Source organism: Jatropha curcas, chromosome 10, assembly GCF_041381405.1.
Source record: "Jatropha curcas cultivar XTBG-Jc1 chromosome 10, XTBG_Jcur_1.0, whole genome shotgun sequence".
NCBI lineage: Eukaryota > Viridiplantae > Streptophyta > Magnoliopsida > Malpighiales > Euphorbiaceae > Jatropha > Jatropha curcas.
In genome coordinates, this window is record NC_143160.1 from 12733180 (window position 1) to 12754304 (window position 21125).

General features: G+C 36.8%; 2 long non-coding RNA genes across 2 annotated transcripts; both read right to left on the reverse strand.

Moving 5' to 3' along the window:
- Positions 1-2753: 2753 nt before the first annotated feature.
- Positions 2754-4765, reverse strand: LOC149493113 (uncharacterized). The gene is made up of 3 exons (XR_016318587.1): positions 4584-4765; positions 4369-4453; positions 2754-2962 (listed from the first exon to the last, which is right to left on the reverse strand). It is a non-coding gene; the product is annotated as an uncharacterized LOC149493113 (long non-coding RNA).
- Positions 4766-18303: 13538 nt separating this feature from the next.
- On the reverse strand, positions 18304-20330 carry LOC110009807 (uncharacterized). Its single transcript, XR_002284682.3, has 2 exons — positions 19019-20330; positions 18304-18939 (listed from the first exon to the last, which is right to left on the reverse strand). It is a non-coding gene; the product is annotated as an uncharacterized LOC110009807 (long non-coding RNA).
- Positions 20331-21125: the final 795 nt, after the last annotated feature.

Here is a 21125-nt window from a genome sequence, read left to right on the forward strand (position 1 = left end):
CAAGGTGAAGTCACTGGTTCTTTTTCCAGCAAAACCTGTTTCAGCATAACTCAATATCTACTTCATTTATTCAGTTCATCCCATGTTTTCTCACCATTTCCAGGCCTCTCACTCAACATTAAGCAATATATGGTCTCATTATCAACACACCACACAAAGTCTCATGCAAAGAAAATGGTAAATGCCAAGAGATATCAAACCTTTACTCCAAAAAGCTTGAGCTCTTCCTTAGCTTCCTTTTTCTACAATCTTTGAACTCACTTCTCCTATACACATCAGAATTCTTATAAATTATCTACAATATAACTCAATTAGAGGTTGAATAACATCAAGCTTCAAGAAATTCTACTTACTTGGAGAAATAAAGGTTGACTTAATGCTTAACTATCGTGAAAATGGATGGAGAAAGGAAGGAGATGAAGAAGATGAAGATAAAGATGAAAATGGGAAAGTGAAATGATATGCACGGGTAGGCTCTAAAATATCAATGACTTTGTGTGTAAAAGTTCTAAATGGTACCTCAATTGTAAGAAGGTTACAACTTAACACCCAAGCTGTATGTTTTAGTGCAAATAAATCCTAACCCTTATACTTTGATCTTTTTCTCTCATTCAAGTAAGTCCACTTATAATCCCATTCTACCCCAACCGGGTTTGGTTCGGCCCGACTCAACTCGAATCTATGCAAAGACTCGACTCAGTAGGATGTCACACATGCATTCTCAACTTCCATCATAGCCTTCCCAATGACACAATTATTCTCTTCGGGATGGAGGGCAGGCTGCTCTAGAGGAAGAAGAAGAACACACAAATTTTCCAGAAGAAACTCAATCCTCTTGGAGGACAGATGCTACTCATAGTAGGAGAGTAGAGGACACATCCAGGAGAACGAATGATGAGAATTTCCAAACAAGAATCAGAGAAATCCTGAAGCAATACAGAGTGTCTGGAGATAGTAGAGACTACCGGCTCACAAATGATTTTCCATTGTCACCCGAAGTGTTGGCTGTATCCTTTCCATCCAAATTTAAGATGCACAACTTTCAAGCATATGAGGGAACAACGAATCCCAGGAGTCATCTTACCAGCCTCAGAAAAATTATGCACATCTAGATGACTGTATATGCTTTGTTATACTGAGCATTCTCAACAACTTTGAAGGGTCCAACCCAAGAGTGGTATCAGATGCTCAAGACAGGCTCAATTTCATTATTTGCTCAAATTGCCTTAACTTTCAAAGCACGATTCATCACGTGCATACCAAGAAAAAAGATTTCCTCTGATCTGATCGACTTAAAAAAAAGATGATGGTGAATCACTCAAAGATTATCTCAGCAAATTTCAAAAGCTAGCCATGCAAATTGAGGATTTGAATGCAAAAGTGGCGATGAGTGCTATGACGAAGAATTGTAAGTATGGAAAGTTATTTGATTCAATTAATATTGACCCCCCTTTTTGTAGAACTCATGTCCTAAGCAAGTAATTATGCTCAGCTGGATGAAGCCTAGAAGTAGCAGCAATTACAAACTAAGATCCCTCAGGAAAGGAAAAGAGAAGAGTCTAGCAGGAGGAGATCACCTCCATGATTCGACAAACCACATCTTTTTCGGACTGGTTACACTTCCAAGACTCCATATTCCCGAGCAAGAGGAGGGAGCAGTGACAATTCACGCCTTTAACAAGAAGTCAGACTTATATCCTTGATTAGATTCAAAGGCATGGTGAAGCAGTTTATGTCACTTATCTGAGGAAGATGAGAGAGGAATCCTCAGCCTATATTATGATTTCCACAGAGATTTGGGACACGATATCGAATGTTATTGGTAGTTAAAAAAAGAAATTAAGAAACTAATACAACGTGGTGTGCCTAGAAATTTTGTGTAGGGACGAATAGAACATCCCACTAGAGAAAAGAAAGAGTTGAAATCATCAGCAAAGACAGAAACAATGTGAGTAATTAATATGATTTTTGGTGGACCTACAGGCGAGGATAGTAACACAGCAAAAAAGTGCCATGCAAGAGAAATTTATTCAATCCTTAACAAAATTTGAACTAAGCAACCCCTGATCATTTTCACTGAGGAAGGTGGTGTTTGGGTACAACATCCGCATGCAAACGCCTTGGCTGTACAAGCAATCATAGAAAATTACAGAGCCAAGTGCATTTTGTTAGATGATGGCAGTGTTGTGAATTTACTAACATTTGATGTTTTTAAAGCTTTACAATTAGTGATAAATTAAAATCTATTCGTACACCTCTAGTTGGACTTTAAGGAAAACAAGTTCAAGTTGAAGGTTCCATAGAAGTATCAGTGGAACAAGGTGATGAAGAACATACAAAGAAGTTCCAAGCAGAATGTAACACCCGCCGCCCGATCCCAAAAGACCCGACGGTGGATGCCATATTCGGTGCCGGAGGCACCGTCCTAACCTACATATAAATCAAACAATCATATTATGAATTAGAAGTGACTTAGTATTCACAAGTTTAGCAAGTAATAGTATTCTGTTTTGAAAATGATTTGGGAGAATCCTACAGAAAAACTTCAAGAGTTTCCCCTAAAAATAGAAGTTGCCAAACATATGAATACAAAGCACTCCCAAATTCAAACTCCAAACCCCATCAAACTCCAATAACAACACAATAGCACTTCTATAATTTCATAACTCCATAGTTCCTCAATAACATTATAATATTCATCACTTCAATACATTCATTTAAATATATCAACTTCTAATGTTCTAACCATTAAATAAGTCCAAGTTTATCTCCCAATATATATACACCAAAATAATTTACAATAACATGCTTAAGTTATAAATGAAATAATACAGTCTCCAAAAATGTAATCGTTATACATGCCAAAATTTTTAGTTACATAAAATACTAATCAACTACCAAAAGATCTCTTCAACTCTGATGCTACTCTTCAGGTCTTTAAGCAGCAAGCACAATCTCCAACCTGCGCGTGATAAAATCAACGCGCTGAGTATAAAACTTAGTGGTGCTCATAAAACACAACAAACCAATGTTGTGATGACAACATACTTAAAAACAATCATTTATATACATAAAATCATTAAATTTGAACATGCAGTACATATGCACACCAACACATCATGCTTTAGAAATTCATTTGATATCATAAATAAGTTGTGGTAAATTAAGAGTTATTAACATAATGTGATCTCATTTATTTCACTTCCTTAAAAATATTGTATAAGGGCTCACATACACTTAGGAGAAAAAGAAGCAGATAAGTTTTCATAGCTTATTCATAATGGCCTTAGGTCGCCAACCTTTTCATAACATATAGAGTGCGTCCGCCCTAACATAAGACACCCACGTGCCTAGCATATAATCATAGCTTCTTATCATAATGGCATCAAATGCCGAGCATGCTCATCATACATAATAAAATCAAATCATGCATCAAATTCACACCAAGTATATTAGAGCCCAAAAACATTTCTCATAAAATTCATTTTCTTTAGTCTTCTCATAATAAAAACTTAATTTAAACTTAAGTAATTCATAAAAATTCTCATACTTAAACAAAATGACTTAACATAGAAAATTTCCAGCATAAAAATAACATGAACCTTTGCTGTGTTTTTAAAACATAACCAGAGCTATGGGTCTCCAAATTAAATGAAATTAGAGTCATTAGAAAGATAAGACAAAATCCTACAAATGTTATGAAGGGATCACAGCCCAGATCAATATGGAAGATAACAAAACAAAGCTAGGAACACAGACTGGCAGACCAGACCTGATTCAGCAGAACCAAGTCCATTGTTTCTTAAATTCCTACTAAACCCCACACTCAAATTAAACCAATCCAGAACGAGAGAATTCTCAAGACACAGGGCAACAACGTTCATGAAGAACTCAGAACCTAATCTTGTCATTATAGTGGTCAAAATGGGCACTAATGTCAGTGATGCATGTGGCCCGACACAAACAGAGTCAGTTTGGGTGTTTTAGCCATAAGTTGAGTTATTTATCTCCAAATTGGACACAAGAGGATGGGTTGGAAAGCTAAGAGATAGACCTACAACTTTTATGAAGGACTCAGACACAAATAGAAAATAGAAAGGACCGAAAAATGGTCCTAAATCTCACTCAAAATCTCATTTTTCCCAAATTCAGTTTACTTGAGCCATGAAAGGAACATGAACCACAAAGATACAAGGTAGAAATGTCTACCACAACATAAATACTCATCAAACATCATCCAAGAGCATGTAATGGCAACCAAAATTCAACAAACCAATCATTTCATACAAAATCTCAAAATATACACATAATAGCATAAAGGCACAAAATCAAAATTTGAGTAAGGTAAGTGTGTTTATGAACACTAACCTTCAAAACAAGCTTTAACAAGCTTTAATCAAAGCTTCTCAAGCTTTGGTCTTGCCTTTATTCTTATTAGAAGGCTCTCCACTCTCTACATGGAAGAAACTCAAAATCAAACAAAGAAAACAAAGAAAAGAAGTAATTGGAGCATGGTTAAGCATGTATATGCTAAAAGACAACTCTAAATCCAAAAATAATTCACTTATCATAAAATCACTTACTTGACCCAAGTAGGAAAATCACCAAATTCCTTGAAATTAGTCACCAAAGATTACTTCTCTAGCTTCACTCTCTAAGATTTATGCCTTAAATCAAGTTGGATGGGTGTTTACTAAGTAGGAATTGAAGAAAATGAAGAAGAAAAAGAAGAAGAAGAAGAAGGAGAAGAAGGAAACGTGTATGGAGAAGAAGAAGGCAAAAGTTGGTGCTCAATAATTGATAGTTGCTTTATTAAAGCAACTAAGGGGGTATTTTGGTCTTTTCTCCAAATTAGAGGGTATTTTGGTCTTCTCTCCAAATATTCTCCAATTAAATTCCTTCAAAATATTATTTATCTCCACAAAAGTCTCTAATTTATTCCATAAAAATAATTCCTCAATTTTCCTCCATAAAAAAAAATATTTGCTCAAATTTCCTTACTTAATATAACACCATAATTCACTATTCACTAAGTATCTAAATTTTCCAAAAATATTCCTTACTTACTTTCTACCCATAAAAACCATGCATACATGCTCCAAAAATGTTAAATAAAATATAAAACATAAATAGTAATTTTTCGGACAAAAAATAATACCAACTTCCGAACCGGTGGTACTATTCACAGACCGGTAAACTACTATTAAAACACAGGAAAAAAATAGGGCGTTACAATTCTCCCCCCCCTTAAAGAATTTCGTCCTTGAAATTCACCTGAATTAAACAACTGAGGATGTTGTTGTCTCATAATCTCTTCACTTTCCCAGGTAGCTTCTTCGGTCTTATGGTTTCTCCAAAAAACCTTTACCAATGGAATTCTCTTATTCCTTAGTTCCTTAATTTCCCTAGCAAGTATCCTCACTGGCTCTTCCTCATAAGTTAAATCTGGCTCTATAGTCACAGATTCCACTGATATTACGTGTGATGGGTCGGACCGATACCTCCTCAACATAGATACGTGGAAAACATTATGTATCCTATCCAGGTCTGGTGGTAAAGCTAGTCTATAGGCTAATGGACCCACACGCTCAATGATCTCATATGGACCAATGAACCTAGGACTAAGCTTACCCTTTCTTCCAAATCGCAATATCTTTTTCCACGGAGATACCTTAAGGAAAACCTTATCTCCCACTGCATACTCTATATCCTTCCTCTTCAAATCCGTATAAGATTTCTGACGATCTGAAGCTGCTTTCAATCTATCTCTGATAATTCTGACCTTTTCCTCTGTATCCCAAATCAAATCTGGACCTACCATCTTGCCCTCACTCAATTCTGACCAACACAGTGGAGTCCTACATCTCCTACCATATAGTGCTTCAAAAGGGGCCATCTGAATACTCGACTGATAACTGTTATTGTAGGCAAATTCTACAAGTCGAATGTACTTTTCCCAACTGCCCTCAAACTCAATAGCACAAGCTCTTAACATATCCTCCAAAATCTGAATAACCCGCTCTGACTGACCATCTGTCTAAGGATGAAAAGCTGTGCTGAAATTCAGCTTAGTACCCAAGGCCTCATGTAGCTTCTTCCAAAATCTAGAAGTAAATCTCGGATCTCTATCTGAAATGATGGAAGAAGAAACCCCATGTAATCTCACTATCTCATCTATATACAGCTCTGCATATTGCTCCATGGTGAAGTCGGTCCTAACAGGAAGAAAGTGTGCTGACTTAGTTAATCTGTCAACTATTACCCATACAGCATCTTTCTTTTTAGGAGTTAAAGGCAATCCAGTCACAAAAATCCATAGTAACCTTATCCCATTTCCACTCTGGAATAGAAGTAGGGTGTAACAAACCAGAAGGAAACTGATGCTCTGCTTTCACTTGCTGGCACGTCAAACACCTCGACACATAATCTGTGATATCCCTCTTCATCGCCGGCCACCAATACTGTGATTTCAAATCCTGATACATCTTATTACTGCCAGGATGCATAGCATAGGGACTACTATGAGCTTCCTTTAAGATACTCTTCCTCAGCTCTGAAATTTTAGGCACACAAATCCGATCCCCAAAGTACAAGCAGCCGTCATCTTTAATCATAAATCTCTTTTTCCTTCCATCTCTGACTAGGTCTTTCCATAAGGCAATTGTCTCATCATCCTTCTGTGCATCTCGAATCTGCTGAAGTAGACTAGGTCTAATCATAAGCTCTGCCACGAGTGCACCATTACTAGCTACAGATAATCGCGTATTCATAGCACGTAAAGCAACCAAGGACTTCCTACTAAGTGCATCTGCTACCACATTAGCTTTACCCGGATGGTAATCAATGGTGAAGTCATAGTCCTTAAGTAGGTCTAACCATCTGCGCTGTCTCAGATTAAGCTCCTTTTGAGTAAGCAGATACTTGAGACTCTTATGATCCGTATACAGATGACATTTCTCACCATACAAGTAATGCCTCCAAATCTTCAAAGCGAAGACTATAGCTGCTAACTCCAAATCATGCGTAGGGTAGTTCTTCTCGTGTGGTTTAAGCTGTCTAGAAGCAACTACCTTGCCCGCCTGCATAAGCACACAACCCAATCCATTATGTGAAGCATCACTATACACATCATACGGTTTACCCGAAACTGGCTGTGTCAACACTGGAGCCTCAGTAAGCATCATCTTAAGCTTCGCAAAACTATTCTGACATTTATCATTCCACTCAAATCTGACATCTTTTTGAAGAAGCCTAGTCAAAGGAGCCGCAATGAGAGAAAATCCCTTGACAAATCTTCTATAATAACCAGCCAATCCTAAGAAACTCCGAATCTCTGTCACATTCTTCGGTGGCTTCCATTCAAGCACTGCCTCTATCTTCTTCGGATCAACTCTAATACCCTCAACAGAAATAATGTGACCCAAGAAAGCAATCTCAGACAACCAGAATTCACACTTACTCAGCTTAGCATACAACTGTCTCTCTCTCAATATCTGAAGTACAATTCTCAAATGGTGATCATGATCCTCTCTAGTCCGAGAATATACCAATATGTCATCGATGAACACAACCACAAACTGATCTAAATAAGGATGAAAGATCCGGTTCATCAAATCCATGAACACTGCAGGAGCGTTAGTCAAACCAAACGGCATTACCAAGAACTCATAGTGACCGTAACGTGTCCTGAAAGCAGTCTTAGGTACATCTGATGCCTTCACCCTTAGCTGATGATAACCTGATCTCAGATCTATCTTCGAGAATACACTAGCTCCTCTCAACTGATCAAACAAATCATTTATCTGAGGCAATGGATACTGATTCTTCACAGTAACTTTGTTAAGTTGTCTGTAATCAATACACAATCTAAGGGATCCATCCTTCTTCTTTACAAACAATACTGGAGCACCCCACGGAGATACACTAGGACGAGTAAACCCCTTATCAAGCAATTCCTGAATCTGTATCTTCAACTCTTTCAACTCAGCAGGTGCCATCCGATATGGAGCAATGGATATCGGTGCAGTACCAGGCATAACCTCAATACCAAATTCAACCTCTCTCTCAGGAGGTAAACCAGGCAACTCCTCTGGAAACACATCCGGAAAATCACATACTGTGGGTATATCATGGACACTAGGAGATTCTGACTCTGGAGCAAGTACACAGGCCAAGTAGGCCTCACAACCATGCTGGATCAATCTTCTAGCAGTAGAAGCAAAAATAACATTAGAGAGGTAATCCGACCTCTCACCCACAACTACAATCTCCTCACCAGATGAAGTCTGGAGTGTAATCCTCTTAAGTCTACAATCAATCATAACTCCATGTCTAGATAACCAATCCATACCCAAGATCACATCAAACTCCCGGAAAGGCAACTCTATTAGATCTCCCAGAAACACATGGCCATAGATTACCAATGGACAATCTCTATACACCCGATTAACTACGACACTATGACCTAAGGGATTAGTAACCTCAATACTATGCTCTAACATATCAGCATGCATATTACCCAATCTACCCACATGTATGCCTAAATATGAACGAGTAGAGCCAGGATCAATCAAAGCATATACAGAAATATCAAAGAGAGAGAATGTACCAATGATAACGTCTGGGGCATCCTACTCCTCCCTAGTCCGGATAGCATACGCTCTAGCAGGTGCTCTGGACTCAAGCTTTTCCACTGTCTCTGAAACTGGCCTCTGACTCCCAGTGCCTCCTGTATCACCACGGCCTCTGCCTCTGCCTCTCGAAACATAAGGAGCCGACTTCCCTACTTGAGGAGCTGCACTAGCCAAAGTCATAGGGCAGTCTCGAAGCAAATGCTCTGTAGACCCACATCGAAAGCATGCCCCAGAAAATCTCCTACAAACCCCGGGATGATTCTTTCCACACTGAGGACATGGCGGAATATCAATCCATGTAGCACCTCCACCACTAGCAACAGATGTGGTCTGTGGAGCTACTTTGCCATGAGTACCCTGTCCATGTCTCTGAATCGGTCTAGACCAGGTCTGTGATGGACCCCTGTGCCTCTTACTACTAGACTGAGCCCCAGAAGTCTGTCCAGATACCATACCCTGAACCCTCTTTTGTTGACCCTGCTGACTCCGTTGCCTCCTAACCTGCTGCTCATTCCTCACTTCCTCAAGCTCTAAAGCTGCCTTCACTAGGGAAGACAATGATGTATGAGGATGAGCAACTAGATGCATGCGATATTCATCATGCAAGCCTTTCCTGAAGCGCTTGCATCTATCAGACTCAGTAGGAATCATCTTAGTAGCATACCTGCTCAACCGAATGAACTCTCTCTCATATTCAGCCACAGACATTCTGCCCTATTTTAATGCTAAAAACTCTGCTTTACGTTGGTCAATGTAAAGCTCCCTAATATGTTTCTGTCTGAACTCAAAAAGAAAGAAGTCCCAAGTCCTCTGCTCAGCACTAACTGTCCGTGATACAGTATCCCACCACTGGTAAGCTTCCTCTCTCAATAAGGAAGTGGCACAAACCAAACTGTCTACAGGTGACATTGCATATGCTCCAATATCCTCTCCACAGACTGGAGCCAATACTCTGCTGCAGAAGCCACATCATCCTTTCTACCCATAAACTCAACAGCTCCATATTTCCTCAGTTTCTCAATAGGGGGACGAACTGGAACAGGGGCTGGAGCAACTGGAGCCTGGGGAACAGCTCCTGCTGCCTGCCTCAAAGCAGCAACAAACTGCTGAACAAATGTATCCTGATTAGGCCCAGCAGGACCTGCAGCAGCTTGCCCCACCCTCGAGGTGTGCTCTGCATCAGAACCCACAGCACCAATAGTGGCATCACCAACAGGAATACCACCAATAGGAGGGACATAACTATCCACCTCCTCATCTGACAGATGTTGAGACATCACTCAACTCCTACAAAGACCAAAAGGTTCGCATCAGAGAGAAGTTCCAAACCAAATCAATATGGCATGTACTTAACTTAAATTACTCATACTCTCACTTCAAAATAGATAAATGCCTATATATGCATATAGTCCGAGAACCGCCTAAACCTATGCTCTGATACCACTAAATGTAACACCCGCCGCCTGATCCCAAAAGACCCGACGGTGGATGCCACATTCGGTGCCGGAGGCACCGTCCTAACCTACATATAAATCAAACAATCATATTATGAATTAGAAGTGACTTAGTATTCACAAGTTTAGCAAGTAATAGTATTCTGTTTTGAAAATGATTTGGGAGAATCCTACAGAAAAACTTCAAGAGTTTCCCCTAAAAATAGAAGTTGCCAAACATATGAATACAAAGCACTCCCAAATTCAAACTCCAAACCCCATCAAACTCCAATAACAACACAATAGCACTTCTATAATTTCATAACTCCATAGTTCCTCATTAACATTATAATATTTATCACTTCAATACATTCATTAAATATATCAACATCTAATGTTCTAACCATTAAATAAGTCCAAGTTTATCTCCCAATATATATACACCAAAATAATTTACAATAACATGCTTAAGTTATAAATGAAATAATACAGTCTTCAAAAATGTAATCGTTATACATGCCAAAATTTTTAGTTACATAAAATACTAATCAACTACCAAAAGATCTCTTCAACTCTAATTCTACTCTTCAGGTCTTTAAGCAGCAAGCACAATCTCCAACCTGCGCGTGATAAAATCAACGCGCTGAGTATAAAACTCAGTGGTGCTCATAAAACATAACAAACCAATGTTGTGATGACAACATACTTAAAAACAATCATTTATATACATAAAATCATTAAATTTGAACATGCAGTACATATGCACACCAACACATCATGCTTTAGAAATTCATTTGATATCATAAATAAGTTGTGGTAAATTAAGAGTTATTAACATAATGTGATCTCATTTATTTCACTTCCTTAAAAATATTGTATAAGGGCTCACATACACTTAGGAGAAAAAGAAGCAGATAAGTTTTCATAGCTTATTCATAATGGCCTTAGGTCGCCAACCTTTTCATAACATATAGAGCGCGTCCGCCCTAACATAAGACACCCACGTGCCTAGCATATGATCATAGCTTCTTATCATAATGGCATCAAATGCCGAGCATGCTCATCATACATAATAAAATCAAATCATGCATCAAATTCACACCAAGTATATTAGAGCCCAAAAACATTTCTCATAAAATTCATTTTCTTTAGTCTTCTCATAATAAAAACTTAATTTAAACTTAAGTAATTCATAAAAATTCTCATACTTAAACAAAATGACTTAACATAGAAAATTTCCAGCATAAAAATAACATGGACCTTTGCTGTGTTTTTAAAACATAACCGGAGCTATGGGTCTCCAAATTAAATGAAATTAGAGTCGTTAGAAAGCTAAGACAAAATCCTACAAATGTTATGAAGGGATCACAGCCCAGATCAATATGGAAGATAACAAAACAAAGCTAGGAACACAGACTGACAGACCAGACCTGATTCAGCAGAACCAAGTCCATTGTTTCTTGAATTCCTACTAAACCCCACACTCAAATTAAACCAATCTAGAATGAGAGAATTCTCAAGACACAAGGAAACAACGTTTATGAAGAACTCAGAACCTAATCTTGTCATTATAGTGGTCAAAATGGGCACTAATGTCAGTGATGCATGTGGCCCGACACAAACAGAGTCAGTTTGGGTGTTTTAGCCATAAGTTGAGTTATATATCTCCAAATTGGACACAAGAGGATGGGTTGGAAAGCTAAGAGATAGACCTACAACCTTTATGAAGGACTCAGACACAAATGGAAACTATAAAGGACCGAAAAATGGTCCTAAATCTCACTTAAAATCTCGTTTTTCCCAAATTCAGTTTACTTGAGCCATGAAAGGAACATGAACCACAAAGATACAAGGTAGAAATGTCTACCACAACATAAATACTCATCAAACATCATCCAAGAGCATGTAATGGCAACCAAAATTCAACAAACCAATCATTTCATACAAAATCTCAAAATATACACATAATAGCATAAAGGCACAAAATCAAAATTTGAGTAAGGTAAGTGTGTTTATGAACACTAACCTCCAAAACAAGCTTTAACAAGCTTTAATCAAAGCTTCTCAAGCTTTGGTCTTGCCTTTATCCTTATTAGAAGGCTCTCCACCCTCTACATGGAAGAAACTCAAAATCAAACAAAGAAAACAAAGAAAAGAAGTAATTGGAGCATGGTTAAGCATGTATATGCTAAAAGACAACTCTAAATCCAAAAATAATTCACTTATCATAAAATCACTTACTTGACCCAAGTAGGAAAATCACCAAATTCCTTGAAATTAGTCACCAAAGATTACTTCTCTAGCTTCACTCTCTAAGATTTATGCCTTAAATCAAGTTGGATGGGTGTTTACTAAGTAGGAATTGAAGAAAATGAAGAAGAAGAAGAAGAAGAAGAAGAAGAAGAAGAAGAAGAAGGAGAAGAAGGAAACGTGTATGGAGAAGAAGAAGGCAAAAGTTGGTGCTCAATAATTGATAGTTGCTTTATTAAAGCAACTAAGGGGGTATTTTGGTCTTTTCTCCAAATTAGAGGCTATTTTGGTCTTCTCTCCAAATATTCTCCAATTAAATTCCTTCAAAATATTATTTATCTCCACAAAAGTCTCTAATTTATTCCATAAAAATAATTCCTCAATTTTCCTCCATAAAAAAATAATTGCTCAAATTTCCTTACTTAATATAACACCATAATTCACTATTCACTAAGTATCTAAATTTTCCAAAAATATTCCTTACTTACTTTCTACCCATAAAAACTATGCATACATGCTCCAAAAATATTAAATAAAATATAAAACATAAATAGTAATTTTTCGGACAAAAAATAATACCAACTTCTGGACCGGTGGTACTATTCATAGACCGGTAAACTATTAAAACACAGGAAAAAAAATGGAGCGTTACACAGAATTTATGGTGGTGGACATTCCATTCTCATGCAACGCCATCATAGGAAGACCTCTATTATATGATTTAAATGCTTGTACATCAATTAAATTTCTAACCTTGAAGTTTCCTATTAATAACAAAATTATTGTAGTTAGGGGAGATCAAACGACTGTTAGAGAGACATATATGGTTGCTCTGAAAAGCTCGCACCATTCATTGCCTACCTTAATTACTGAGCAGCAAAAGGAGAAGGAGAAACAGGCAAAAGAAAGTGTAGAACCCTTTGATATTCTGCGAGATCAAATAGAACTGAATCCAGAGCCTAAGGCAACCCCAATTGAAGTAGAATTGAAAGAAAACAAAAGTGGGGATGAGCACCACTGGGGTAATGTTATAAAATCTTTTGTCGGTTTTGAAAATTTGTAAAAGTGATTTTGCATGGTAGGCTAGTGACATAACGGGAATTAATCCAATGGTAATGAGCCATAAGCTCAGTATTGACCCCAATAGTAAACCTATAAAACAAAAAAAACAAATCATGCACTCGAATGGTAAAAAATAATAGTTGTAGAGGTGGATAAACTAATTAAAGCAGGATCTGTTCAGGAAGTTTTATATCCCACTTGGCTTGCTAATGTTGTTCTTGTTCCTAAACCAAATGGCAAGTGGTGATTATGTGTGGATTTTATAGATTTGAATAAGGCATGCCCTAAAGACTTATATCCTGTCCCGAACGTTAACCAAACAACTGGATATGAGATGTATAGTTTTATGGATGCAGTTGTAGGATACCATCAAATTGAGATGAGCAAAGAAGATGAAGAGAAAAAAGCCTTTATAACAGGTAGAGGCACTTATTGTTATAGAGTCATGCCATTCGGTCTATAAAATGTTGGAGCAACATATCAAAGATTTGTAAACAAAATGTTCAAAGATTTGATTGGAAATTTAGTTGAGGTATATGTCAACGATATGATAGTCAAAAGCAAAAAGGCCAAGCATCATGCATCCGACTTAGGACGAGCACTCGACATATTGCACACGTATGGAATGAAATTAAATCCTGACTAATTTATTTTTGGTGTCACTGCAGGAACATTCTTGGGGTTCATGATATCTCAAAGAGGAATTGAGGAAAATCCTCAGAAAATAAAAGAAGTACTGGACATGCAACCTCCAAAAACAATCAATGATGTTCAGAAACTAAATGGAGAGATTACAGCTTTGGGGCAATCTGTATCTTGCTCGGCCAAAAGATATCTTCCATTCTACAAAACCATAAAAAATATAAAAGATTTTGAAAGGACAAATGAACGTCAGAAAGCGTTTGAAGAGTTAAAGGCATTTCTTTCTTCACCACCACTCCTTAACAAGCCAAAGACAGACGAGGCCTTGTATTTGTAACTCTCAGTAGTAGAAGAGGCAGTAGCTTCGATTTTGATTAGAGAAGAAGGCACCGAGCAATTTCCAATCTATTACGTAAGTAAAGTGCTAAGGGGAGCAGAGGTAAGGTATTCTTATCTAGAAAAATTGGCATACACTGTGTTAATAACTTCCACAAAGTTAAGACATTACTTTCAGGCACACACAATTTTCATTCAGACTAATTATCCCTTGAAAAAAATATTGCATAGAATTGAAACTTCAGGACAAATAGTAGAGTGGTCTATACGACTTGGGGAATTCGACATTCAATATGTGCCCCGAACAACCCTAAAAGCACAAGCACTCTCGGACTTTATCCTAGAATTAACAGGGAGCCCAGCAAAAGAACAACAACAAGTCAAACAGAAATGGTGTTGGCAATTGTTTACAGACAGAGCAGCAAATCAAGCAGGAGCAAGAGTAGGAATCATATTGCAAGGGCCTAACAAAATCAAATTTCAGTATGCTGTGCAACTGAACTTTGAAGTGACCAACAATGTCGCTGAGTATGAAGCATTAATAGAATGCATCAAGTTACCACAAGAGGTAAGGCTTGAACAATTATCAATTTATTCTAACTCACAATTAGTGGTCAATCAGTTGACAAGGAAGTTCGAGGTCAAAGAGCCAATTCTTGTAAAGTATAAAGCCTTTGCAATTCAATTGTTATCACAATTAGAAGACAAGGAAATACATCAAATATCCTGAGCAAAACATATTAAGGCAGATAATTTTGTGAAAATGGCAACATCAAAGATCGAATGGGTGAACAACACAATACCACTAGAAATCCAAATGCAAGCGAGCATTGATCAAGAATGCACTTTTATGGTGGGACAACTACAAGGATGGATGAAGCTAATTATGGAATATTTGGATCACAGCATCCTTCCTGCAGAAAAAAAAGAAGCAATTAAAATCTCAAAGAAGGCAGTTAATTATGCTTAAGAGCATTCAATGTTATATAGGAGATCTAAAGCCGATCCATGGGCAAAATGCATAAATGAAGAGGAAGTCGAATATACTGTCAAAGAAGTACACGAGGGACTATATGGAGCACATGAAGGAGCTAACACACTTATCAGAAAAATTACATTTCTTGGGTATTAGTGGCCAACCATGAAGAAGGATGTGAAAAATAAAGTCAGAACATGCCAACAATGCCAGAAATATAATAGAGTACCTCTGTAACCTGCGACTGAACTACAACCTTGAGGCAGAGCATGGCCATTTGCATAATGGGAAATTGACATCATGGCTCCATTCCTTAGGACAATTGGGTAGAAAAAATTTATGGTTGTAGAGGTAGTGGATCGCTTTACAAAATGGGTAGAGGCAAGGTCATTGTCCATAATAACACTAAGAAAAATAATATATTTCTTTCAAAATAATATAATCTTTTGTTATGGAGTACCAAACAATATAGTCACGAACAATGGAAAGCAGTTCGACTCATAACATTTCCGCAGCTTTTGCTCTAATTGGAAGATCAAGCTACACTTCACATTAGTAGCTCACCCATAAATGAATGGGTTAATAGAAGTTATTAATCAAATTATTTTGTAGGGACTAAAGAAGAGATTAGATGAAGAAAAGGCAAATTGGGTGAGTGAATTAAAGAACATGCTATGGTCATACCGAACAACTCCAAGAAAGTCTACAAGAGAAACCCCTTTTTCTCTAGTCTATGGAATAGAATCTGTTGTCCTAGTAGAAATTAGAGCACCTAGTGTAAGAACTATACATCACAACACAACGAAAAATGATGAACAAATGAGAATTGTATTGGACCACTGGAAGAACGAAGAGATCAAGCAAATATCCGAGCTGAAGCATACAAAATGCAGATGATGAAATTTTACAATAAAAGAGTGAAAGCTAGAAACTTATGAGTGGGAGACTTAGTTCTTAAAAAAATAGAGATTACAGGAGGAACTGTTGGAGTGAGCAAACTAGTACCGAACTGGAAAGGTCCCTATGAAGTGATACAAAAATAGGTCCGAGCACCTACAAAATAAAAATTATAAATGGAAAAGAATTGCCCTGAACATGGAACGCAGAAAATTTGCGAAAATACATTATATGAACAAGAGGAATTAGAGGAAGAACAGGTTTTTTCACCTAAGTGTTAGGATCTTAGGAAATTAGGTGTAAGAAGGGTAGCTCGGGGAAGCTAAAGGAATAGAATGATCCTAACAAATAGGTTTTTCCTGACTTTTCCTGAAGAAATAAAAGAAAATTTATCATATGATTTTCTCATTCTCCATTTAGAAAAGATATAAAAAATACAGAGCAAAATAGCAAAATGCTTTATAGATAATGCGCATAATAACAAATCGTGAGCCTAAGAAAGCTCAATACTTAAGGGCCAAACGAGAAGAATTCTTCATTCAAATAAAATATGTACATCCAAAACAAAAAAAAAAATCCTCAATTAAAAGGATCATTACAATTAGTTGGATCATCTACTTAATCTTGAACAACTTGTTCTTTAATCTACTCAGAAGGAAGATCTTCGAAAGTAACAACGATGGAAATATTAGAAATAAAATTAAAATCATCATTAGGAAATGACTCGGTCTTGAAAACCATCAAGTGAATTTATTATATTGTTCATAGCATCATCTACCTCCTTCTAAGCAAGTGCCAAGTCATTGTTCAGCTGATTGCACTGAGCCTTCAACTCACCCTTTTCTTGCTCAATAGATATTTTGGCTTACTCTAGCTCGGTCTTTTCCTTCTCCAATTGAATATTTCTCGAGCTAGTGATTAATGTCTCATCTGTCACCTTCTTGTACTCATCATTAATGCTGTTTCAAAGCGCGCATCTCTTTACTATGAGTTGTAGCACTTTTTTCCATCATTTCCGTAGCAGTTTCTACCACCTGGATAGCCTCATTCTTGGATACTTCAGTGATTGCGAAGATCATGAACTCTCTTCCTCATAACAGCAACTTGATGAACAAGCTGGTTACGCCAAAAGAAAAGTGAATAGCAAGAAAAGCATTAATATGATATAAAAAAGGGAGAATTATAATTTTATCCATGTAGTTTACCACAAATTACTGATTTATCATTGCATTTTAAAAATTAAACGCGATATCCCTAATGTTTTTCCCGTTATATAATTTTGTCCTTCCATTCATTTTATCTAATTTTAACTATTAAAAATAGTGGAAAAGATGGTAGTGGCCCTCATTACAATTGATTACCCTCATTAAATGTTAATTGAAAGTTCCAGTTTCCTTTTTAAAGTCTACCTCAATCCAGAATACACCAAAAGTCTTATACTTTCTCGCCTTCAATGGCTTTTTGCATTTCATCCATCAAGATCTCATTTCGTTTGGATCCTCTAAATCGACTTTTCCACAACATGGGTTCTGTTTGCAATTGCTATATATATATATATATATATTTTTTGGGTTTCTATCAAAAAACTTGTTCTTTAGCTGTTTATGTAAGAGCGGCCATGGAGAAAACTGTATACGCTGTCAAGCTATGTTTTAATTGAGATTTTTTTGTAAGTTTCAAAAGTTGGGTATTGTTTGAAATGTTCCGATTGAGGAAAATTTTACTGTTTTAAATTGCAGCAGAGATTGAAAGATTAATTTTTACAATTTATTTCTGGACTGATTTCAGGTATTAAGCTTCAACTGGTACAAAACATATATGATTTAGAAGTTGATTATTATTGTTTCTGCGATTCTAATTGTATTACTTCTTTATTCACCTTTTTTTTTCCTTGCGGCTTGCTTTTATTGTGCGTGTGAGAGAGAATTTATTCTCGACAAAAACTCTTAAGGGTGTTTTGGGGACATTTTATATTCTCTCTCATCTGACTGGGGCTTTCTTCTTTGACTTGCACTAAAAAATAGATAAAACTGGACGGAAGGACATAATCATGTAACGGATCAAACACTAAGGATATCATAACATATTTTTCAAAATGCAAGGACACATTAATAATTTATGGCAAATTACAGGGACAAAATTATAAGTTTCCCTATAAAAAATAATAATATTATAATACTTACAAAGAAAAGGCTACAATTCATGCTATCGAAAATAGTGCTCTCCTCCATGGAGTCTGCATAATTCCAGCCTTGTGAAAGGAGTGACAACCAAGTTAAGTCCCTACTTACTGGACTCTGAGAACAGGATGCAGAAGCTCCATGAACAACTTTGATATATCTTTCTACATCTGGTTGAGCTGACTCTGGCTGAGCAACCTCTTCGATAAAATTTGTTCGAGATCTTTTCCTCTTTCTAGTCAGGGGAACGTCATCTTAAGCAGAGAGATGAACAATTTCAACTTCTGAAGGAGGTGCAAGCAGCATCATCAAGATTTGTTCCTGATTCAGGAAGTTTTGGATGCTCCAAAGTGACCGAATCAGCAAGAGGAGCAATAGGGGGTGTAGCTTTGCTAGGAGGTGGAGGTGTTTCAATATTTTCCTCCTCCTCATCTCTTAGCACAAGTCCACCTCCTTTCTTCTTGACCTGAGCAAAAGCTTTGATCTCCCTTTTCTTCCTTCTCTTTTACTCAAGCTTTTTAGCAAAATCTCTGCCAACCATATTTATCGAACAAAGTAAAATGTTAAAAGTCAATTCAGGATAGCACAGACAAAGAGCCAATTATATACCTTTTTGATTTTTTTCTTCTTTGACGTTTTTCCGAGCAAGTTGAGGCGTATTCCAATGCAAGTAAATCTAGAAGATGGAGGAGATTATAGGCATGTTTAGCAAGAGTATCTATAATTGCTTTCTCCCCATTAGTTCATATATAACCTATCTTCCCGAAAAATTGGCACAGTTCGGGACCAATAGGTGTTCACCCCAAAATCTTTCGAACTTTTCACTATAAAAAATTTTTCTTTCCATCTCCATTTTATAGACCCGGGCATCCCCTCAAAACACTAAGACCGCCTCGAGCAAAGGGATGAGAATAATCTTCTTTTTCACGACTCATTAAGGAATATAACCCATTAATTACATATGGAGAAAATTCCAGATTAGCTTGGCGAGCTAAGATGCTCAACCTAAGCACAATCTTGATGCTATTTGGGGCGAGCTATGACACCGTGATACCGAGCTGATTAAGGTAGTCACATAAATCTAATTGGAGAGGAAGGCGAACACCAGCTCTCAGATCTTCCTCATACAGAATAAGAAAATTGGGACTTTGTTTGGAGTTTGTCCGAACATTTCCACCCATGGGAAGTAACTCAAATTTGTCAAGAACAAGACTATTTTACTTTAAGTCTTTCCATGTCATCTTCCCCTAAATAATGAACTTAAATTTGACACCCTATTCTCTATTCTTGTGCTAGTTTTCTTCCTTTTTGCACCCTCTTGGGCTTTTGTCTAAACAAAAGGTTGCAAGTTCTATTCAATCGAGGAGGAGTATTCCTATCCCTAATAACAATACTGTAAGCTTGGATTTACCAGGTGAAATCCCAGAAGCTTGGTCCACCGCTCCCATAGCAGCGAAGAGACGGCTAGAGGGAAAACCACTTGATTTGGTGGTCTCAGAGCTTGAAGAAGAAGAAGAAGAAGCTTCAATGGCAATAGCATTGCCTTTTTCAGGAAGGGGAGTACTAGAACTCATAATGTTGTGAAAGCGAAAAAGCAAAAGAGCAAACGAGAAGAAAAGGAGAAAAGGCAAAATTAGAAAGAGAAAAAGTTACCTCTTAGGAAATCTTATGGAAAATTGTAAAAGAAAATGAAAATGGTAGTAATATAAATTCAAAATCAATAGAGAGCACTTCCATGTTCAATTTATAATCAAGAGAGGGAACTAGAAGAGATGCCAAGAGAAAATGGAATGTCAACAGGCGCAAAACTAAAATGGAAAATGCACCACTTAATGATGAATTAAAGAAGCGCATCATTTCAAGAGCTTTGATAATGCCAAAGGTCACATCTATTAAAGACAAGGCATGAACTAATAATGATCTGACATTTAGGGCTTACATGGATGAACAACATAAATAGGTGTTCGAAAATAGCTTGAAGTGTTGGAATGAGCATTGAAATGACCGAACATAAATGATTCGTGCTATTTTGGAGGGACTTTTGATAGGAACAAATTATTAATTTGTAACGAGCAAGTCTAAGAACCGAGCGACATAAGTTCTGAGCAACCAGTTAAGACCGTGCAATGTTCATATTCATTTGAATAAAGTAACGCTCGGTCAAAAGAGTCATTAAAGGTCATTAATTACCAAGATTCTCGCTCAACATTCATAGATAAGATTCTTAGCATAAATATACATAATTAGTTACAATTTAAGAAATATAGTAAATACTTGTATGAAAACCTAGAAAGGGCATCCCATCAATACACAAATAGTAATTTTGGCATTTCTTTATAATTTTTTGAGTTCATCTCTATCACTAGGCAAACAACTAAACAACATGAATTTGATTAAAATATAATTAAATTCAATATTTCCAGCATTTTTTGCTTGATAAAAGATTTGTTTTGGAAGGGATGATGGAATTTAAAAGAGTAAAAATATTCAGTGAAGTATGAATTCGAACCCATATGGAGTCAAATGAAAATTAAAATTAATTACAAAATAGAACCGTTTCTTCGTTCCAAATCTATAAATTCAGAAAATCAATCAAATTTTATCTTGCTCTTTTAAGTTAGGAGAATGTAAAATTAAAATAAAAAAAAAAAACCAATAAAGTGTTAATTGAGGTAGAAAGTAATCTCAATTCCATAAAAGTGAGAATACAAGTTCA